We start from the raw sequence: 22,576 nt of genomic DNA on the forward strand, positions 1-22,576 counted from the left end.
TGCCTTGGAATGCCCAGCTGTAGCATCTCTTCACCAAGTACATCAGTCACTCATAGTACAGTCTTAGAGCCCATCATGTATACTCAGCATTCCAATCTTATCCTTTTCCTGCCACAGCATGCAAGCACGCAAAAACAGGCTGTGCTGCATGCTTCAGTGAGGAGGGGCCTATTGGGAGGCTTGGGATGGGAAAGTGATTTTCCCTTTATCCTTGGTAAGCATCCAGTAGCATCTGGTGCAAGTTGCTCACATGGGTGCCACCCCCTCCTGCTTCCGACATGCCTCCGACATGCCCCTGACCCTCTCCCTATTCTACCCCAAACATCACACCCCTGTCCCATTCAACCTACCTTGTGATGTTGGAGGGGCTCCTCTTTACTGCTGTTGCACAAGGGATCCTCCCTGCCATCAGTGGCAGCGGCCCAGAAGTGCATGGCTTCATGCACTTCTGATTCTGTGTTTGTGACACCATAAAGAGCATGCTGGTGCAAGAATGCTATTTCCATCAGCAGTAGCACCCAAGAGAATTGCACTGTAGGTCCCACTGTGCTCATTGGAACCCCTAGGTGAATTGCCACCTGTCTGTTAGATTGTTTTCCTCTAGCTGTCCTGCAGTTTGTTTAATTCAATCTATAAGGCTTGAGCTTAAGTACGCACACCATTTTGAGTGTTTGTGCATGCTGCTTTGGTTTGCCTTAAGAAATACAATTTTGACTTCAAGATATGCCCCATTTGGCACAAGAGCTTAAAGAAACAGAAAGAACTCAAAGTCCAACTGTGATTTCATACTCTATCAGAATTTCTCTTTTAGGGATAAGAAGCTTAGGTTGACTTTTGCAGGTAGCCTTCTAAAAATTCACAGCTTTCCAAAGAGCATATTCAAGCAGCAACTTTTCTCGTGAAGTTCTTCAGTGAATCTGGCCAATAGCTGTGCTTAAACTAGAGCCTCATAATAAGATTGGTATTAAAATGCAAGAATAAACTCTGCTAAAATTAATGCACATTTGCTGTGTGCCCACTTAAAAACAATTCTCTAGACGAGAAGGAGTTAGTGTGAGCTGGTTGTGTCGGTTTATGTATCATAATTCATCCTGACCCTTTTTGAGATCTCTTATTCTCCTTCGTTTGTGAAACTGTGGAATTAAATAAAGGTGCAAACTCATGGAAGATGCATAACAAGTTTTTGGGTTTGCAAAGCTGACTAGACTGTTGCTGGTTCATAACAGTGTAAGTATGAAAAATAACAAGTAAGTACTTTTCCTTTAACCTGGACAATTTAGTACCATCCTCTTCCTTATCTGACTATGGATGCAATCCTAACCAACTTTCCAGCACTGGCATAGCTGTGCCAATGGGGCATGTGCTGCATCCTGCAGTTGGGATAGCAGTCACGGAGGCCTCCTCAAGATAAGGCAGTGTTTGTTCCCTTACCTCAGAGTTGCATTGCCCTTATGTCAGTGCTAGAAAGTTGGTTAGGATTGCGGCCTATGCCATTTAACACTCCTCTCCCCCCACACGAAGTAATATAATTTACAACAGTTATATTTAAACTTGCTGGCTGCTCTAAACCAATAGAACACCCTCAAAGTGATTAACAATGATAGATCTATCATAATAATGTCATAATTACAATATAGTCACCTCTCAATTTACACGGGGGGTTGTGACCCTGGAAATCTGCACATATATTAAAAAATCTTGCAATTTTGCACTATTCTCATGTGATCCCGTGAGATTCTTATGCGATCTTGCATGATTACATGAGATTTGGGCCTGGCAAGCTGGAAAGAAGGGGCCATGCAATGCCACAGTGAATGAGTCACACCACTCTGAGGCACACATTGGGAACTTATGGCACAGGGAAGAGTGGAGAAGGGAGGTTACTGGGAGTGGCTATTGATGTCAATAGGTAAGAAAGCCCCCCCCCCCCCCGCAGCGCAAGCATTCTCAGCACTGTTGGAGGGAAACCGGCCAGTTCAAAAGAAGTGGCCAGGCATGCTCTGAGCAATTGAGTTGAGAATGGCTGTGAGGGGGGCAGGTTCTCCTGCCCACCTCCACAGTGATTCTCAGCATGGTCACATGCTGCTCAAAGTGAGGCTGGTTACTTCTGCAGGTGGCCTAGCTCCAAGCAGCTTGGCTGCAAATGAGGGGGACAGGACCGTGGCGACTGGATCACCTCAGCAGGGGAGGCATCGCTACCCCCAGAAGAATGCTGCCTGGTGTCAAAGCATCCCTGTGACCCCCCCACCCTCAGCCATGCAACTGCCAAGATATGAATGAATTTTTTCTACATGTATCCAGTGAGTGATATTAGCTGAACTAAGCAAATGAACGGAACACGCAATATAATTTACAATACACAACATGCGTGCTCTGCTCAGTTCCATGGGCTCATCTGTTACAAAATTAGAAAACCATGTTGGTATGTTTTTGAATGGAATCTAATAGACCTGCCAAAACAAGTGAAATCTGCTTTACCACTCCCACTCTGCTTAAAAATAACCCTGCTCCCCACTGCTAATAAAGTGCCACACATACAACTAATTTTGAGATAAATGGTGTTTAGACATAACAAAAGCAACCAGTATATAAAAGAGGAGAAAGGGGTTGGGGGTTGAAGCGATAAAATTATACTGGAAACAAAATGAATCACATCCAAGCAGAACACTTTAGGATAACATGATAAACATAATAAAGGAAAGACAAATAACAAAATGTGTAGAGGCATTTTAAATAATTCAGCACACGCTGGAATATATTTGGCAGGGGCAATATTCACTGCATGCTTCTGTTTCACTTATCTTAGCTGAAAGCAGGGACCAGGGGCCCAGTCCTATTCAATTTCCCAGTGTCGGTGCAGCCCTGACAATGGGGCGTGCACTGTATCCTATAGTGAGAAGGCAGGTCACAGAGGCCTCCTCAAGGTAAGGGAACATTTGTTCCCTTATTTTGGGGCTGCACTGCAGCTGCACCGGAGTTGGAAAGTTGGATCGATTGGGTCCAAGTTCTCCTGGTTGATACAAATTTTAGATCTCCTTGGGCAAATTTCATCAACTGTTCTCAATATTTAAACAGAATACAACAACACAAGAAGAGACACTGGATTAAGCCAAAGGTCCTCCTACAGCCCAATTTTATCGGGGCTGGATGATGGCAGAATGTTAAAGGTGTTCCGGGAGCACACAAAATTGCAATGCAGAGTGGCCTCTCACACACTGGATCGTTGTGAGCCTGCAAATGAAGGTAGGCCAGTGGGGTCGCCACACATGGCAGAGGGAAGTGAAATACAATGGGAAAAGGGGAAGGAGGCAGTAACAGAGCAGGGAAAGGACGAAATGGGTGGCAATGGCTGAGGGAAGGGAGGATCAGCTCCGGCAAGGAAGCAGATACAGCAGCAGTAGCAGCTGCCAAATCCTTGCCCCTTTCTTGGACCCAATCCCTTGGCACAGGTCCATGCTGACCAGCTCCAGTAATTTCACTAGTGCAAGTCTGAGTAGACCCCTCAGCAACATGGAAGCTTTCCAGAGCAGACTTCAGCAATTCCACACACAGAGACACCCTGCATGCAGGATGAAGTGGTAGCCATTTTGTTGTCGTTGCATCAGTGGGGCAGTAGGATTGGGCTGCTAGTACAACATCCTCTTCCTTCCAAATCTGAGTGGGTCTAACAACGGATTGAGACCTGCCAGCAAGCAGTGGTCATGAGCTGAATTAGATAGCTGCATCTCCTTCCCATAGCAGGAAATGCAGTTTATTATTATTTTTCATTCTCATGCACAAAAATGATAACTTGTCACAGTGTTCGTGTAACCGCATGTTGAGCCCACTGTTGAAATTGTCTTACCAATGAGCAAGAAGAATGTTACCACATGTCCACACTTGACAGAAATGTGTGGAAGCAAAGGAAACATTCTCCTCAACACTTGGCAAGCTATTATAAACAGGTCTACCACATTAACAAGGTAAGCTATCACTTAATAAATAGCCAACATTTATTCTAAATCAGCAGTTCTCAAACCTTCTGGGAGTTTGAGAACCACACTAAGTCTTTGCAGGAGCAGATAGCTATTGTGCTATTGTGCTACTAGCTATTGTGACCCACTTCTGGTGGCACGATCACAACCTGGAAGTGTTTTGCAATAATTATTTTTTTTTTACTTTTCTGAGGCATGGGAAGCCCTGCAGAGGGATCTGTGGGGCTCCCCAAACCCCACGGAGGCTGACTCTGGTGTAGGTAAGTGCCAAAACCCCCTTCTATCCCTGGTGGCAGCGCGATCTTGTCATCGCCATCCCCCTGCCTTGCTCCTTAGATGGTTCAGACAAGGCTTCCCTGTTTGAGAACCCCTGCTCTAGATCCTTTACGGATGTTCCCTCCATGCCTTCAGGAGAATGCCCAGAGGGAGAAGTAACATTGAGCCTCCTAGCCCCACTCCATGATCTCCATGTGTTCAGCTGATGGCCTAAGAAGCCTCTATGGCAATATTGGGTTTATTGTTTTAATTGATTTTTTTATAAGCCACTTGAAGTTACTTGTGAAGAGAAATACAATACATATTTTTTAGAATGAATGAATGAATGAACATTCATGCATAGCATCTTCATGCATTTTGCAGCTCTACGTGGTTGGGGTTCTTGATATGTGGAAGACTATCAATATACTGCAGTAAATACAGGGAGATCCCTTTCACATCTTCCACTGACTGTGTAAATATCAGTGGGCAATGTCAGCTTGTGTGGTTGCACTCCTACTGCATATCAGTGAATGCACAAGCAGTACCCATACCACATTGTTGGAAGCCTTGGGGCAAAATGCTGCCTTAGGACCCCCAGCTCCCCCACCCTCCCCACCAACAAATGAAGGGAAATCTTGGACAGTGGCTCCTCCTCTCCCACCCTTGGCATGTAGGAGAAAGAGGAGTCACTACTTCAACCCACCCCATTTACCAATAGGGGCTGAAGACAGGACAAAAGGAAAGCTAAATAAGAGGTTAATTAGATTTAGCAGTGCTATTCAAACTGGGGTGTTGTGACCAGCCTGAGGGCCCTGGTCTCTAACGCCTTAAGGGGCGGGGGCAGCCTAGAGGTGGGGGAAGGCAGCGGCGCAATCCCCAGGATCGCGCCGCTCAGGGGGCTGCAGGGGTTTGGGTGCACTTACCCAAGCCTCCTGCAGTCTCCCTGGATGTGGGGAGCCCGACGCAACTTCTGGCAGGGCTTCCTGCAGCAGGGAAAGTGGATGCGGAGCGATTGCACTCCACTTCCGCTTTAGCAGGGGCAGGGCGCGATCGCTCCGCATCCACTTTCCCTGCTGCGGGGAGCCCTGCCAGAAGTCGCGCCAGGCTCCCCGCACCCCAGGGAGGCTGCAGGAGGCTTGGGTAAGTGCACCCAAGCCCCTGCAGCCCCCTGAGCGGCACAGTCCTGGGGATTGCGCCTCTGCCTTCCCCCCGCCCCCACTGCCTCCTTTGCCCACTCCTGCAAAGACTTACTGGCTCTCAAACTCTCCCAGAGTTTGTTTGAGAACCAGAGAGTTTGAGAACCACTGAGATATAGGGAGAAAAGCAACCAGCAAGTTATAAACAAGTAACAAGATAGGTTGCAGCTCCCCTACACGTGTACAATGTTTGTAACTTTTTTGACATGCATACAGGTTGGCTGTGCTCACAAGCTGTCACTCTTCTAACAACAATTCCTTCTTCTATCCTCCTCATCATTTGATGGAAGCATCCCATGAGTATGCAGGGGTCTCTGGGAGATGTTCCTATTTGGAAATGGGAGTGTTGGGTTGGTGCAGCAGTGGTGTACATCTCTCTGCCAATTTGTGCCAGTGCTGTCCTTGCTGGTAGAAGTTTCAGGAGGCAAGCCCAGCAAGGTGTGGACCTTTGGTCAGTTCCTTAGCTTGGTGGCATGCAAGGGAGCCTATGAAAAGAGCTTTTGTGATATGAATAAGACCTTCTCAAAGTTCATGGTTGGTTGCCAAATGTATGCCAAGTGCTTTCCAGGGTCCACCTTAATAACAGGTGATCTTAAATGCAACACAAACATTGGTTACAGCCAAAGCAGACCTCTGGCCACCAGATCCTGACTAACAAAGCCATTGATTGAAAACTCTAAATCATAGCACCAATGACAACTGGTGCTGTTTTAGAAACGCTCTGGATGCAGTTCAGATGTTCCCATCAGACAGCATCAAAAATCATCCATTTGAAGGTCCTCCTCCAAACATTAACCTGGCCATTTCTGTTAATATTTGTTTCAACAGCATGCTTTTTTTTCTTAATTCAGAAACTCACTGTGCAAAAGAAATTGGTGTATAAACCCCAATTCAACAATAGATAGCTGTGACAGGAGAAGCAACAGCTAAATGACTGTGACTGCAATAGAGTTGTCATGAAGAGCAGAGTGCCCCATTGTTAGTCTGTCAAGCATTTTTTTTTTTAATTTAGAGGCTATAATAACTAATATTTCATCTTGGGTTTTGCCAAGCCAAGGTTCTTTTCACTCGCAGTACTTGGAAGTCAATTATATCAAACACAGTTTTTTCACTCCAAATGGTACACACTTATGTGTTTGTTTCATTGCCATACACATAACTACAGATCCTGCACATAATCATAAAAGAAAAGAAACAGCACAGGGACCACAGACATGTTATTCACAGATGACTTAATTCAGAGCTGCTTTGCTATTCACAGAATACATTTTCACTACAACGGCAAAAACGAAGGGGAGGAAAAAATACACATCTGTCAAAATGCACAGAGATGCAGGCAACCCTCGACTTCATAACCTCGTCATTTCCAAGATGAAATGCTCCTGTCATTACAGCTAATACCAAAACCTCCTCCCTGTTTAGTCACTGGGATCTGTCCTGACAGATGCAAACAGAACAGAAGCGGAAGTGCAGGTTAGAATTCAGGACATACCATAAGCTCAATTCATTGCGGAACAGAAAGGTATGTTCAAAAAAGATACCGTTTAAAATATGTCTGCCTAGGGGCTTGTTTTGGGTTGAGAATCATGAAGTGTGGCACCAAGAAAGAGATGATGTTATAGAAAAAAAAACAATTCCAAGAGCACTGTACAGAAATGAGAAATAATTTTCAGTGGGTTCAGAGCAGGGTGAGAGTTTCACATTCCCCACAGGATGAGTCTGCACGTGACCGTTTTTCTAACCAAAGCCAACCACCATGTGGGAAAAGCCATGTTCATCCATCTATATTGCCATCTGCAAAAATCATTCAAGTGTCTAGTGTTACAGCACAAGCCTATCAAGTTATACTGCTGGGCAGGAGCACATTGATCCAAAGTTCCTTTGTACCAATGTAACAAATATTCTTGCCTTGGTGGGATGCTACCACCAATCAAACTTGTACTGGCAGAGTACTGTGGGTGGAAAAGGCAAAAGTGGCTAGAGCAGGGGCATGGTGAGTGAGAAGTGGGGCCCATGTGAAGTCCTCTGCTCATTCAGGCCTCAAACAACGTGCAATAAACTCATGAAGAAATCAGCATTTCCCATGGAATATCTGTATGTCTGGATGCAAAACTCATATAGTTTCTTTTGCCTATGATTTCCCCCTTCCCTTCCCCCACCCCGGAATAATCCACGTACCCTTTTCACTTCTTATTCCATGCGTTCCTAATCTTCCACATGTATTTTGAAGGCATGGTTGTAAAACTCATATGGTTGTTGATATCTTTGCATATTGGAGAAGATGAAACAACGCCCTAGACCAATGGTTCCCAAATTGTGAGTCATGACCCATCACTGAGCATGTAAACTGGGCCATTCCCCCTTAAGGTCATCCTTCTGTACATTTGTATTTTGGCTGTCCCCACTGAGAAATGTTCATCTTGACTGTGTGCCCAGAAAAGTCTATATCAGTCTATATATCAATGCTAGATTTCATTCACATTCCAGCTCACTCACTAATAAGAACTATCGAAAACCCATCAAGCCCCTAGTAATAGGATTAAGGCATCACAAAATACCTAGCCCAGGTTCTGCACATAGGCGGTATCCCAAACTTCAATAAATATTGGGGCATTTTGAGCAGTAAGGTGCTCAAAACTACCTGATTTATGCAGAGATTGCTTTTGTGAGTTTCTGTGTTCAGTCTCCACAAGCTGTGCATAACCCCTGTAACCCTGGAAGGTTTCTCGAACACCACTGATACAGGAAGCAATCATTGCTCTCTGAATTGTTTTGCTTCTTCCATACAACATCCTATTCCTCCATCTCGCCCCTACCTTTCCCTATTTTAGCCAAGGGATTGGGGTGAAAGAGTAGCACTGTCCGTAAATCTCCTTCCTTTGTTATCATTCCCTTTTTCTTTTATTTCTAGTGTAGCAAATACACGGCATGTGAACTCATGAAGGAACACTCACACATTAGGTCAGGTTAATGGTTTATTGAACCTTTTTCTGTTAAAACCTTTTAAAAAAATAAATACTATGTAATTGAAGTTGCTCCCTTCTCAGTCTCTTGAGTTAATTGGGTTTTGCTGATGCTGGTCTCACACCAGCTCTGCCCCTATCCTACCCCCCTTTCTGGTCTCAGTCCATCTTCCTAGGCCCACTTGGACTTTTGCCAGCAAAATCATTGGCATAGGTCCAAGTAGACCCACCACAGCAGCCTACAAATGTTCCCTCACCTGGAGGAAGCCTCCAGAGTGCCCCCCCACCCCGCAGGGTACAGTGTGCACTCTGGTAGTGTGGTTGCATTGACGGGGTGGGTGGGTAGGATTGGGCTGCAGATAATAAAGCACCAGTAGCAACAACCTAGTCAAGGAAAACAGATCTCATCTATGAAGAAAGAGTGGCATGAGTTTTTTCTTCATGTACACAGAACAGAGAGCACACCTGTGGGGGGGATGATACACTCACAAACAGTCAAGGCTCACAATAAAGTGAACATCCCAGGGAAGACAGGATTGGATGCTTACCTGAATGAAGGACTGGCCATTCCTCATTGGTCAGCAATATCATAGGCACAGGTCCGAATGGACCCATGTTGGCAGTGGGGACTTAACTTAGCAGAAGGGAACAAATCTTCCCTCCCCCCCCCCCGGGAAGCCACAACATGCCAAAACTCCCCCGTGGGATGCAACAGATGCCACATTGGCACCACTGCATCACCACTTGGGGTATTAAGTAAGATTGGGCTGCTAGTCTCTTCTTAACTGACAGTACAGGTGCTTAAATGGGCACTCCCTACTCAATTGGGTGGCATGTTGGTTTGAGCAGTTGCTTAATGGTCCAGAAAGTCAGTCTGAAAAGGAGCCTGAGACCAATTTCTAGACCTCCCCTTAATTGGTAAAAGAGAGAACAAGTAGTTTTTCAGCCGAAGCTGAACTATCTTTCCAGCACTGCTGCAGCCTTAACAATGGGGCACGTGCTGCATCCTGCTCTATTGTCGCACAAAGAGAGTGTGAAGGGTGAAAGGGAGATAAACCCAGCAACCTGCTCGCTATAGCTTCTATCAATCTTCTTCCCAGCCCAGTATACTACCAGTCCTGAAGTCCACTTGAGAGGAAAGTGCTTGAAGCAGCAGAATGCAGTCAGGGAAGGCAAGGCAAAGGGGAGACCCTCATGCCCCTCACCCCTGCACTCCACCTCATGGGATTGATCTAATTGCCAGGATGCTTCTAAGCCTGACCAAGTGTTGAGGAAACATGTTTTGAGTCCCTCTTGAAACCCCAAACATAACTGCTGGTATCATTTATTGGCTGTTACGATGTTTAGTGCCTCTGGTGCAATGTGCTCAATTTGGGCGATGAACCAGCTTTGAGAATGAAGGTTCCACACAAAAATACGGCATTCATCTTGGCCAGTAAAGTTATAATAGCATAACCTATACTGAGAAGCAGCCTCTTCTTCAGTATAAATAAGCCTCGTAGGGCTTATTGCTGGGAAATAGCAAGCCAGTGATCAGACGCCTGGTCTGTCTTAAGTATTCTACACAGCCATTCCGCCCAGTGTGTGGAATCTTGCTGGGTGTGCGTCTATCATTTTACCACAGTGGGTCTTAATGAGGGACCCCCCATGCTGTATACACAACATAATTCCCACAAGCAACTGCAGCAAGAACAACTTGCAGTCTCTAGCAAGAGGAACCTGTTCTGGGCCTCTCTCAGCTGGAAGGCATCCTTTGCATATCACACAGAAATGACAGGCTGCCTTTTCTTTAATGTTTGGTAATGATTTCCCTGAAAGCAACAAGCCACAACCTTCCCTCTGCCTCCTCCATACATGCACACATAATTTCTGTCTGAAGAGCTAGTCTACAGAAGAATGTGAAGAGTACCACAATGCACCCTGCTGGAAAGTAGAAAAATGGCAGGCTGTAAAATGCATTTAGTCAGAAGAAGGGTGGTGTTGGGGAGGGAAAAAGTCCAGCAACGGTATTGCTGTAATGTGACTGACGCAATAAATATTTGATTATTCTGGCTCTGGTTCTATATGGTTGTTTTAATCATTCTTGCTGAGTGGCCGGAATGAACAGGCAACGTGACATACATGCTATAAATCGTACGTGCTATAAATCAAACTTGCATCCCATAAACCACAAACACAGAAATGCCAAGTTCAGACATATTTGAATATGGTATTCCATAAATTGAAGGATTATAAATTAGGGTAGAAAGAGACATCGATAAAACATTAACATTATACAAACTGCCAACAGGGAGAAAGGTAGATGTGGAGGACTATTGAAAACAAGTTGAACCAAAACTACTCACAGGTTTCTGTGATCAATTTTTAACAGCACCAAAAAAAAGTGCTTTTTGTTTTCATGGATTTTTCAACAGACCCACACCCTGCTTGTAATTTGTATTATATGATCTTATTCTCACTTGCCTTCAGCAACATTATCATGTAGCTAAATCTGATTGGTGACATGGTATTGTGGTGCTATCCTATTCACAGTATAATTCCAGACTGGGTGAGATCAGGCCACCATCCAATTACTATTTTTAACCTGCAGCCAGAAACTGGAGAACAGTCAGTGGAACTCAAATCCAAACTGAATTGTTAAAGGAATTCTTTTAAATATATTGAACTGGTTTATGAATAAGGTTTGACACAAGTTTCTGGCTGAGCCATACTGCTGAGGTGTGCTGCACCTTGCCTGAGCCTGGAAATGAGAAGTAAATTGGAAGGTTGAGATATGCTTCAAGAGACAGTGCATGATTTTTGCTTCACATCATCCATCAAGGACATATAAAACAAGGCCCCCAAGTTCAGAAATGAACACACACAGAAAGCAAAAGCTGCAATCCTATACCTGGGTGTAAGTCCCATTGAAATGAGACCTACTTCTGCTTAGAGATGCACTGAAAGAACAAGGAAAAACACAGAAACACAAACCTTACTACAGGCCTGGATTGGGCGGAATGAGGGGTTGCCTCCTGTGACAATAGTGACTCACTCACTGTGATATATTCTTATCATGCTAAGCCTGAGCATGACTGAGACAATGTTTTTGCATTTGATGAAGATCTTCCATCATTGTTTGAAGACTTTCGGGGGGGGGGGGGCGAGTGGGGAATCATCACATCAGAATTACACAACATTTCATCTCACTTAAAAATGTTGTGCCATTATTGCTTTCAAGTGGTGCCTCCCTTATATTTTACAGAGGGAGAGCAATTCTCCCTATTGACCCATCTTTTCCAAAGACCATTTGCCAGTGTCTCTTTTGTATATTTTTTTGAGTTCTTTTCCTTTTTTCCCCTATGCAGACTGCTTTGTGAAGCTTGTTGAAAAGTGACACAATATATAAATTGCGTTAATAATAGTTACAACAACATCTTCATCTAATCCTGAGCTCCATTGTGTAATTGAGCTGTGGAACACCTTGCCACTGGAAGTTGTGATGGCATCTGGTCTAGATGCCTTTTAACTCATTTCTGCCCAGCCCACAAGTGTACGTGTTTGATCCCTGTTGCATATATGCAATATGGGGCAGAAATGACCTAAAGGGAGATAGGACAGATTGATGGAGAAAAAAATCCATCACAGGTTACGTCATGATTATTGTATGCAAATTCCAGGTTTCAGAATATGCAACTCTAAGGGTGAAATCCTAACCCCTTGTATGTCAGTGCTTTCCAGCACTGGCATAGCGGTGACAATGGGACATGTGCTGCATCCTGCAGTTGGGTGTCACTCACAGAGGCCTCCTCAAAGTAAGGGAATGCTTGTTCCCTTACCTCAGAGCTGCAACCTCAGAGCTGCATTGCCCTTATGTCAGTGCTGGAAAGCACTGACAGTAAGCACTGGAGTAAGCCTCAGTGCTGGAAAGCACTGGCATAAGGGGATAGGATTGCACCCTTCGACTCCCAGGTATCTCTGAATGCCAGGTGAAAGGGAGTGGCAACAGGTTATAGTTATTAAGTTATCTTTAACTCACTTCTGACATTGGGTGGGACACTGTGAGATACAGGAAGCTAGAATAGATGGGCCCTTGGCCTCATCCGGCAAGGCTCTTGTTATGTTCTTATGTTTAGTTCCCTGACAGTAAGTGGGCCAGGAAACCTACCTAATGAGTGTTAGATCATGATCTGAACTTGAAGGCATATGATGTGGCAATTGTGCTGAAGCTAAGCAGATTAGATCTGTTCAGTGTTTCAGTGGGAGAACATCTGGCAAACGTTGCATGAGTCCTTGATTCAAAACTGCCTTTCCACTCTCTTTGCAGTTCAAGAGAGAACTCTGATCTCAGGGTGCACAACAGCAGCCAAGCGTAACATGATTTTCAGGCGCTAGGAACTTCAAATGACTGCCAATGTCTATTAAGCAAGCATTTAGCTATTAAACAATGGGGAATTCTAAAGGGACAATGATGGCTTCACTTTGCACAGCAGAACAGCATGGCGATGATAGTACTGTGTTTCAGCTCCAAGCACAACTACGATAAGGGAATGCATACTTATAGGCTAAAGACATAGGATTGTAATCGGGATTTGCTTACTCCTTGACATGTGTCATGCCTATAAATGTATATTTCATTGAAGTTGTTTCTGCACATCTACCCGTTATGAACATTTTAATGCAGTTCTTAATGTATAAATAATATTGTAAAACAACCCAGTCTTTCAAACACTTTGTAACCTTGACTATTAAAAAGAGAGAGAAAACCTTCTGAATGCTATATTGGCCACAAAAAAATAAATAAATCTGAAAGCCCTCTCTAAACTAGTGACAGCTGTTCTAGAGATATGCACCACATGGCAACTCTTGCTGAGATCTGCTGCAAACCTTTGGGAACTGAGAGAGGGAAAAGAGAAATACATAAAGGGAAACACTGCAGAATTCATTGTATGCATACAGGAGATGCTGTTTCATGGCATCGCACCCCTTCTAACCGTAATGAGTTTCTCACAGAGCAAATGAAGAGTCCTCTTTTTTATTGGTTAAGAGTTTGCTTGTGGAGTAGTCCCCAGAAGTTTTAGTAGCATTAAAGTACTGCAAACAGTGGCATAGCTAAGTGGGTGCAAGGGGTTGCAATTGTACCAGGCAACAAGCTTTAGGGGGGCAACAAGCTGAACTAGACACTATTGGTTAAAACTGTGAAAACCTTAGTATGTACCAATAATACCATCATGTTATATATCATTGGAAAGGTAATGTAATGCAGACTGCAATGAAACAAACGCCATGAAGCCTGCACTGTATCCAGCGCAATATAGGGGCCCAAAGTGGTTCAGCTGGAGGTAAGGGAAAATTCTTCCCCTTACCCCCAGTAAGCCACTGCAGCGCCAATGGGTCTCCTCGGACGTATGCCATCTTAGGAGATGGCATAAGTCCAAGGGGAACGGAACGGCTTGCAGCCACTCTGCACCGCTCTGGAATGGGGACTAGGATCCGGCATGTCTGCCAAGTCCCAGCCTCGCCTCCCGCTCCCCGCCCACCCATCCCCCAGACCACTCTCCACCCACCGTCCCCCTTCCCCAGGACAGGGGGAAAAGAATTTATTTTCTTAATTAAATTTGATTTTGTCGTGGGGGGGCTACAAAATCTTCTTTGACCCCCAGGTAGCAGATAAATACCTTAGCTATGCCACTGGCTGGGTGGTGGTGGTGGCTAAGCAAGTGGGTGGTGAGCTGCTAGGGGAAGGAGGCAGGTTTTCTCCAGATTTTCACTTTTTAAAAAGCCTGGGCATGATGTCACTTCCAGTTGTGACATCGCTTCCGGGACATCATTTTGAGCTCAGCAGTGGGCTACATGATCATTAGCTACGTCACTGATTCCAAACCACATAATACCATATATATGAACTCAGACTTCAGATTTATGCTGTGTTTGGCTCAGGATAAAGATTCTTGAGGAAGGCACCTTGGGAAATTGATTTAAGCCACATTCAGTCCAATTGAACCTACACATGATGACTTGCAGTAGCCGGATTTGTGCATGTTTTTAAAAACATATGAGGGTCTTATACATTACATCCATAGACTCTGGGAATTTGGTGTCTTGCCTCATAGGACATATTTATTTGGGTTTACATTTTTATTTAAAAGATTTGTATCCCATCATTCCCTCTAAAACAGCAGTCTCCAAACTGGAGATCGCTGCACGCTGGGACTGCCTTCCCCAGCATGACCAGTGCTTAGGGTTCCAGTGCGCCGTAGCTCTTCTTCACCCCAGATCGGGATGATGTGACATTCTGGACTGGTGCAATGTCTCACTGGGCATTGCACCTGGATTTATGGACAGGTGCAACTGCCCAGAGCATTGCGCTGTCTCAATCTGGGGCAAAGAAGAGCTGCAGCATGCTGGAACTGCAAGTGTCGCTCATGGGCTGAAGGATTCTCCCAAACCCTGGATCTAGCCTGCGGACCGGGGTTTGGAGGGACTTGCTCTAAAATATAGGGTGTTCAAGGCAGCTTGCAATAAAAAGCAATTAAAACAATAAAACAATTACACTTATAAATGTATGAAAAGGCCATTTGAATAGTGGACAGGTATGTACACTTGATGGTGGACAGGTATATACAATAGTAGAATAATTCATTCCTGCCTACCAATGAAACAGCATTTTGCTATCTGGCTAGGGAGGTCACACTGTATGTAGCTGGTCTCTCATTGGGCCAGTGAAGGCCTGTTTTGTAGCTCAAGCAATAGGTGCCTGCTATCCTGGCAGAACCACTGGTCAAGAAAGGCAGGTCTGCTGCATAGGATTGTGCAGGCACAAGGGCACAGCATCTAAGGGGGTGCCATTCAGACATGAATGGAAGGAAGAAGAAGGATGCCAGCAGAATGTCACGTTAATGGACTATACTAGTTTGAATGGGTTCTTCCCTGTTTCTTCCATTTGAGTCACATGACCTTTTCCTGGCTTTTGATGATCTAAATGTCTTGTGTGTAGAGCAGTGTTTCTCAAACTGTGGGCCGGGACCCACTAGGGAATGGGTCAGGTCCCCATTCATTTCAATACTTTATTTTTAATATATTCAACTTGATGCACCCATAGTATGTGACTGCATTTGGGGAAATGTTGCAGACTTGTACTTTTATTAATAACAACAACAACTAGGTATTTATATACCGCCTTTCTGGTCATTGGATTACTGCTCTGACTTTATTCAAGGCGGTTTACATAGGCAGGTGTTTCTAAATTCTCAAGGAGATTATTAGAATCATAGAGGTTCTCTCTTTCAAGAACCAACAACATTTCAGAGTGGATCTTCCTGGTTTGGTCTCACTTCTGGCCTCCAGTTCTCCCATGCAGGCTGACAAGCAGCTCCATCTCTCACATGGAGGGCAGCCAAGACACTTCTTGCTCACACCAAAAGCAGGTGGAATCACTCAGCGGGGCTTGTCAGCTGCTTCAAGGTCTCATTCTCAGCTGTTCAGGGAGCTGCCGGTGTCCTCAAACTGGTGACCTTCTGATGTTATCTTCGGGCTAACGAAGGCTCTACCCTCTAGACCAGACCTCCTGCCCTACTTTTAACAAGCTACTATGTATATTCTTTTAACAATGATAGTAAATGGGACATGCTCCTGGGTAAGCGTGGGAAGGATTGCAGCCCAGTATTGTTAAAAATTTTCCTGCTTGATGATGTCACTTCTGATCATGACATCACTTCCAGTGGCTGCTGACAAGATTCTCATTCTAGAAAGTGGGTCCCAATGCTAAATGTGTGAGAACCACTGGTGTAGAGGTATTTGAAAAAGGCAAATGCAAAATAATGTGAAATTTGCATCATAAAACCAAATAAAACAATATTGAGAATACAGCGAAATAACACCCATTTTGCTTGTCACAGTGCTGCCTGTGCTTTCCTCTTTTGATTTTCTTGCTTAAAACTCATCACTGAGCATTATCACATTGCTCCGAGGGCCTCTCATACTTTGTGACATGCCATGCATGTACTGTATTATTAATAATAGCCTCCTGTTTGACACTGTAGGGTTCAACTCTTATTTTCCAGATTTTCCACATTTGAAATCCTACCAGGAGCTCTGGAATGCCTGTTTCACTATATCACCTTCCCAGTACTTGTACATCTGGACACTTTAACAGAAAGTAAAATTTATAAAAAATGATAATTTGGAATAAAAACATATAACACCATGTTACGTCCATCTGCACCCCCCCCCCAAGGATTGGATCCTAGGGGTTAGTCAAGTGGCAGAAGGTTCCAACATCTCTGGCACTTACCCCACCCAGGAAGAAGTCTCGCAGGCCTCAGTATGGGGTGACACCACTGTTTTATTCTGGTCAAGTTCTTTCCATTCATTAGGCCCTGTTAGTCACAGGGTCTAGCATACATCAGTCATCAACATGATCTCCTCTGGTTCTGTAGCCCAAAGTTACTGTGTCCCCCCCTGCTGGGGCTTGGCGGGAAGACTCGGGACCCACGTCAGCCCCAGGGACGGTTGACCCCCTTCTCCCTGTGGGAAGTACTGTATATCAGTGAGGTAGTTCAGCTGGACGGGTTCTGCCCTGGCATCGAAGGGCACCCTCTCCTGGAGGTTGTAGGGGATGCTGGATCTAGCCTCTGAGGACTGCCCCATAGGTGGTTGGCCCTCCCTCGGCCCTGAAGGGCTCCTTGCCCCTTCCCTCCACCTAGCACTATCGGACTCAGACTCCCGAGATCCCTCCCTCTGCATTGCATCTTGTTCCCTGGGCCCAGGAGAGAGCTTCCTCTCCCATCGACTGTTTGGCTCTTTATGAGCCTGCCAGCAAGAACCTGTCAGGTTCTGCCCCTTCCTGCTCTGCTCCCTGCCTGAGTTCTTGCAGGATCTTGACCCTGGAGGAGGCTGCAGGCAAGCCATAAAGGTACTCTGGCTGTGCTTGCAGGCTGCTTCCACAGCTATGACTGCGGCCTCGTCCTGCACCATCCTGTCCCCTTCCTCTCAGGTAAGTAGGGGATGGGAGAGAGGCTCCCAGGTGACACACCGCTTTTTGCCTTTTTCATTTTTTTGCAGAAAAAAACACCATTTTCAAACACCTTGTTATGTGCCTCTACATTCCACACATCACACAAGAAACCTCCACCAAGTCACAAATCCTTGGCCAAAAATGGCCTCTACCAACTTGCTGAGGGGGCTCAGGCAAAACCCTGCCCTGATCTCCCCATGGTCTCCTCCACCTGCCACCTGCACTGAACACTTCCACTGCCGTCAGTACTATTGAATGTAAGTAAAATTCAGCAGGAGAAATGGTTTGCAAAAGGGTATATTCTTATCTTGTTGAAAATTGCTTCAGGGATATTTTATTGTTTTGTTTTTCCATTTAGCATCTCAGGAAATTTCTTTAAAAACTGAACTCTCTATTCCAGGTCTCCCTTTCCGAAAGAGATGCTGCAAATACGTTGTTAAAATGGTCCATTGCTTTTCTATAGATGGAGGCAATTGTTCCGCTGAAGCTGAAGGTAATCTCTTTGAAAGGAAGTCTTCTATTTGGATGGATGGGAAGCATTTAAAACTTTAACAGAGCTCATGCAATTTTATTTCACCTTCTGTCCAGATGAGGAAGATATCATAAATGGGTAAAGTCAAACTCCTTCTTTCGGGCAGTAGGTGCGAGATTGCTGTACTTCAGCACGGCAATGATAGGTATGTTCCTGGCTGTAAGGACCTATTCCTCCTAGTGAGCTCAGCTACATCCAGCAGAAAAAATGGCTTCAATTTCTCCCCGTAAAGAATGGATTGGGCAATTTTGCCAGCCCAAATCCTTCTTTGTCAGACATTTCATTTGTTACACCAATCCTACAGAAAGTGGAGAACACGAGGTTCCCAGTCAGCCTTAATGTGATCCTACAGCAGTGGATCACTGCTGTAGTTATTTTTTTTAACTAGGGATAGATTTTTACTTCCTGAGAGATTGAATACCATACAGAGGCATCACCAGTTCGAAAGCCCAGTTCCTGCTGCACTGGATGCCCACCAGAACAGAGAAGCCTGGTGCAGGGGTGGTCAAGGGTGGGGGTGGTCAGGGAAAGGGTGCAATGGGGGAGGGGTGTGTGGATATGGCCCAGGAGGGGGCAGGATTGGTGGTGCTGGTGCACTCTGTATCCCTCTTCCTATGCCTGGTCCACCTGCACAAATCAATTTTGATAGCAGTTGCTGGGAATTACCCAGAGGCAAAAGGACAATGTCCCCTTACCCCAAGGAGACCTCAGCAGTCAAATTCCCCTGCAGGATACAGCGTAGCCGGCACTGGTGCTGCTGCATCGCTGCCTGGTGATACACAGCCCAATCCTATCCACACTTTCCTGGGAGTAAGCCCCATTGACTCTAATGGGACTTACTTCTGAGTAGACATGCATAGGATTGGGCTGTTGGGATAGGGCTGAAGGTTAAATCAGGAGGAAAAAAATGACCACACTAGCCCACTTGCCTGTCATACTTCTGCTAAAAGATCTTGTAAATTTTGCCACCCCCATAGCATTTTCCTTTACCAAAATAGGCTTGCCAAAATTTATGCTGCTGCTTCAGGGACTTGATTGAGCCACTGTGTGTTATGATTCGTGGGAGGGGGGAGTCCTGTTCTTGGCAGATTAAGTATGGTGGTCAATGAATTTGAAAAAAGGGATAAATGCTCAGCTCCTTTGCATCACTGCTTTTTCATTTTGTTCAGAATGTTTTCTCATTTAATTATTAGATAGCCCACGGTAAGCTAGTTATCAATTAATTGCTCAAAAAATGGCAACCAGTGCACATGTTACTTCTTAGACCTCTAATTGGCTACACAATTGCTGCCTTGTTAAAAGCTAATTAAAGTTTCAAAACAACCAGACATTGGTTAGCACTTAAACCCCTTTAACAGGAGGCCTAAACACATTTATGATTCCCAATGTATTTGTTTCTTATTTCAACTTAAGGTAAGCATGCAGGAGGAAATGCTAAATTCCTCTCTTAGAGAAAATGCTGTTTGTTCTGAGGTGAACTCTATAGTTACACGGACAAAACTGATTTAGAAACTGTGCACATGGTGCTTTACAAAGCATGAGATGACAGTTCCTTAAGGAAGGAAAAACGTGATTATTTCAGTTATATGTGTTTATACTACTGCAGGGCAGTAGTTCCTAAACTGTGCTGCAGCGCCCTCTGCACCATGATGACTCACAGGGGCATTTTGAGATGTTCCCAGCAGTCTCTTCTTCCTGGCTGTTTTGGGTGCCTAATCTTGGATAAATAATAATAATAATAACTTTATTTTTACCCCGCCTTTCTCCCCGAAGGGACTCAAGGCGGCTTACAACAGGTTAAAACAGATTAAAAACATAATTTAAAACAAATAAAAACATATTAACACATATCATAAAAACAGCAGTCAGATAAAAAAATAGTCAGGTAAAAAGAGCATAGAGCAGCAAATCATAAAAGAATCAGGCCTGTAAAAAATATTAAAAGATGTTGAAAAGATGTTTAAAAGGCTGAGAACTCAGAAGGCTTGTTTAAACAGAAGGGTCTTCAGGACTCGCCGAAAAGTCTCAAGAGAGGGAGCCATTCTTAAGTCAAGGGGAAGGGAGTTCCATAGCATTGGTGCCACTACTGAGAAGGCCCTATTTCTTGCCGCCGCCCCACATACCTCCCTAGGTGGCGGCACTTGTAAAAAGGTCTTCTCTGATGACCTAAGAGGACGAGCCGGATCTTGAGAGATCTTGAGCAATTCGCATGAGATCTTCTGCAAACCAAGATGGCAGCACCAGGGAGAGCTGGAAACAAGAGGCCACCATGAAAGAAGGGCACCGTAACCATGGTAAGTTTGGGAACTGTTGCTGTAGGGTATGAAATGACTGGGTTGAGCCTATAATTGTTTCTTTTATTCTGCAGGTTCCAGGGGTGGGTACTCTACACAGGCTCCCATGTCCAGCTCTGAGATCAGCACTTAGCAGGAACAGGTAAGCTTGCATCTGTAACAGGGACACATGATGCAGAAGAGCTCAAATTGAGTCTTCTTGTTAGCAAACATACACATGCAGAGCTAGAACAAAGCAAGAGCTCCAGCCAGTAGGATGGAATGTACATCAAGTATGCATCAGAGGGAAACCTGTTCATTCCACAGGTATGTCTGTGGAAATCTGAAGAGCAGCGACATCACTGGGAAGCAATCCCAGGCACAAGGAGTAGCAAGGTTGAAAGGGTATACTCTTCTGAAGAAACAGGAGCCTTGTAGTTAATCTGTACATTAAATTTGTTCAGTGTGGCTTACATGAAAAAATGCAATATGATATCTCCAAAGCACACTTTTATTTATTTTTAATTGATGTTTTCCAAATTTAAAATACAAGTGATGTGTTACCATAAATATATGAAAGCATAAAGGGCCAACCCATTTCAAAGCAAATTCTATTAGACTTCTAAACAATCAGGTCATTGCAAGCATCTCTTGAAACACTTTTTCACTCTGCATTGTCTAATTCCTATAAGAGATACAAGGCTGCCAATTCCTTACAAAAGCCAAAAACACATTTTAAATCATGTGGTTTTTTTTTAAGGGAAATAAAGGAAGATGAAAATAGAAAAACAAATCCTTAAAAGCATCTACTAATTTTTTTAAAAAATAAGTTTTCAGAGGCTTTCTACCCCTTAAAGAAAATATTGAGTTGTACCATATTTATTTATATTTTTAAAATACATACTCCATGTTCTTTTTTCCCCCCACTACAGGATTCAAGGAGGCTTGCAACAACAAAAAAAATTACAACAAGCAAAACAAATCATACCATATTAAAACAGCAACAGCAAAGCCCTGGTAACCAAAACAAACAGAACCAGCACAGATGAGGTGGCAACTAAATAAAGAGCATTCAGGAAATGTCTGCTGAAAGAGTCAGGTCTTTAGTCTTCAAGTAAAAAAAGGCAGGGAGGAGGCCAGGAGCACATTACAGACTTCCACAGTGTTGGGGCAACTATTGAGAAAGTCATCACAGCCAGCCTAGCCTCAGAAAATGTGGCACATAGGACAATCTTCTCCAGATTCTTGTTGAGGAAGGGCGGCTTTCCAGTATCTTGACCTTAAACCAATGATTCTCACACATACCCACTTTTTAGAATGAGAATCTGTCAGGAACCACTGGAAGTGATATCATGACCAGAAGTGACATATTCAAGCAGGAAAATTTTTAACAATGCTGGGCTGCAATCCTACCCACACTTACCCAGGAGTAAGTCCCATTTACTAATTGTTGGAAGAATATCTACCCGGTCTAGAAGAATTGTTGGAAGAATATCTACCCGGCTATATCTATTTATAGCCTTCATAGATCTCACAAAGGCTTTCGACCTGGTCAGCAGAGACGGCCTCTTCAAGATTCTCCCCAAGATTGGATGTCCACCCAGGCTCCTCAGCATCATCAGATCTTTCCACAAGGACATGAAGGGCACTGTTGTCTTCGATGGCTCCACATCAGACCCTTTTGACATCCGAAGCGGAGTGAAGCAGGGCTGTGTTCTTGCACCAACCTTGTTTGGGATTTTCTTCGCTGTCCTGCTGAAGCAGGCCTTTGGAACTGCAACAGAACGCATCTATCTCCAGACCAGATCAGACGGAAAGCTCTTCAACCTCTCCAGACTGAGAGCAAAATCCAAAGTCCAGCTGAAATGTCTGCGTGACTTCCTCTTTGCCGACGATGCAGCTGTCACTACCCACTCTGCCAAAGATCTCCAGCAGCTCATGGATCGTTTTAGCAAGGCCTGCCAAGATTTTGGACTGATGATCAGCCTGAAGAAAACACAGGTCATGGTTCAGGATGTGGACTCACCTCCCTGCATTACAATCTCTGAGCATGAACTGGAGGTTGTCCATGACTTTGTGTACCTTGGCTCAACGATCTCCGACACTCATTCTCTCGATACCGAGCTAAACAAGCGCATCGGTAAAGCAGCTACCACGTTTTCCAGACTCACAAAGAGAGTCTGGTCCAACAAGAAGCTGACGGAACATGCCAAGATCCAGGTCTACAGAGCTTGCATCCTGAGTACACTTCTGTACTGCAGCGAGTCATGGACTCTTCGCTCACAACAGGAGAGGAAACTGAGCGCTTTCCACATGCGCTGCCTCCGACGCATCCTCGGCATCACCTGGCAGGACAAAGTTCCAAACAACAAAGTCCTGGAACAT

Source organism: Tiliqua scincoides, chromosome 2 (genome assembly GCF_035046505.1).
Source record: "Tiliqua scincoides isolate rTilSci1 chromosome 2, rTilSci1.hap2, whole genome shotgun sequence".
NCBI lineage: Eukaryota > Metazoa > Chordata > Lepidosauria > Squamata > Scincidae > Tiliqua > Tiliqua scincoides.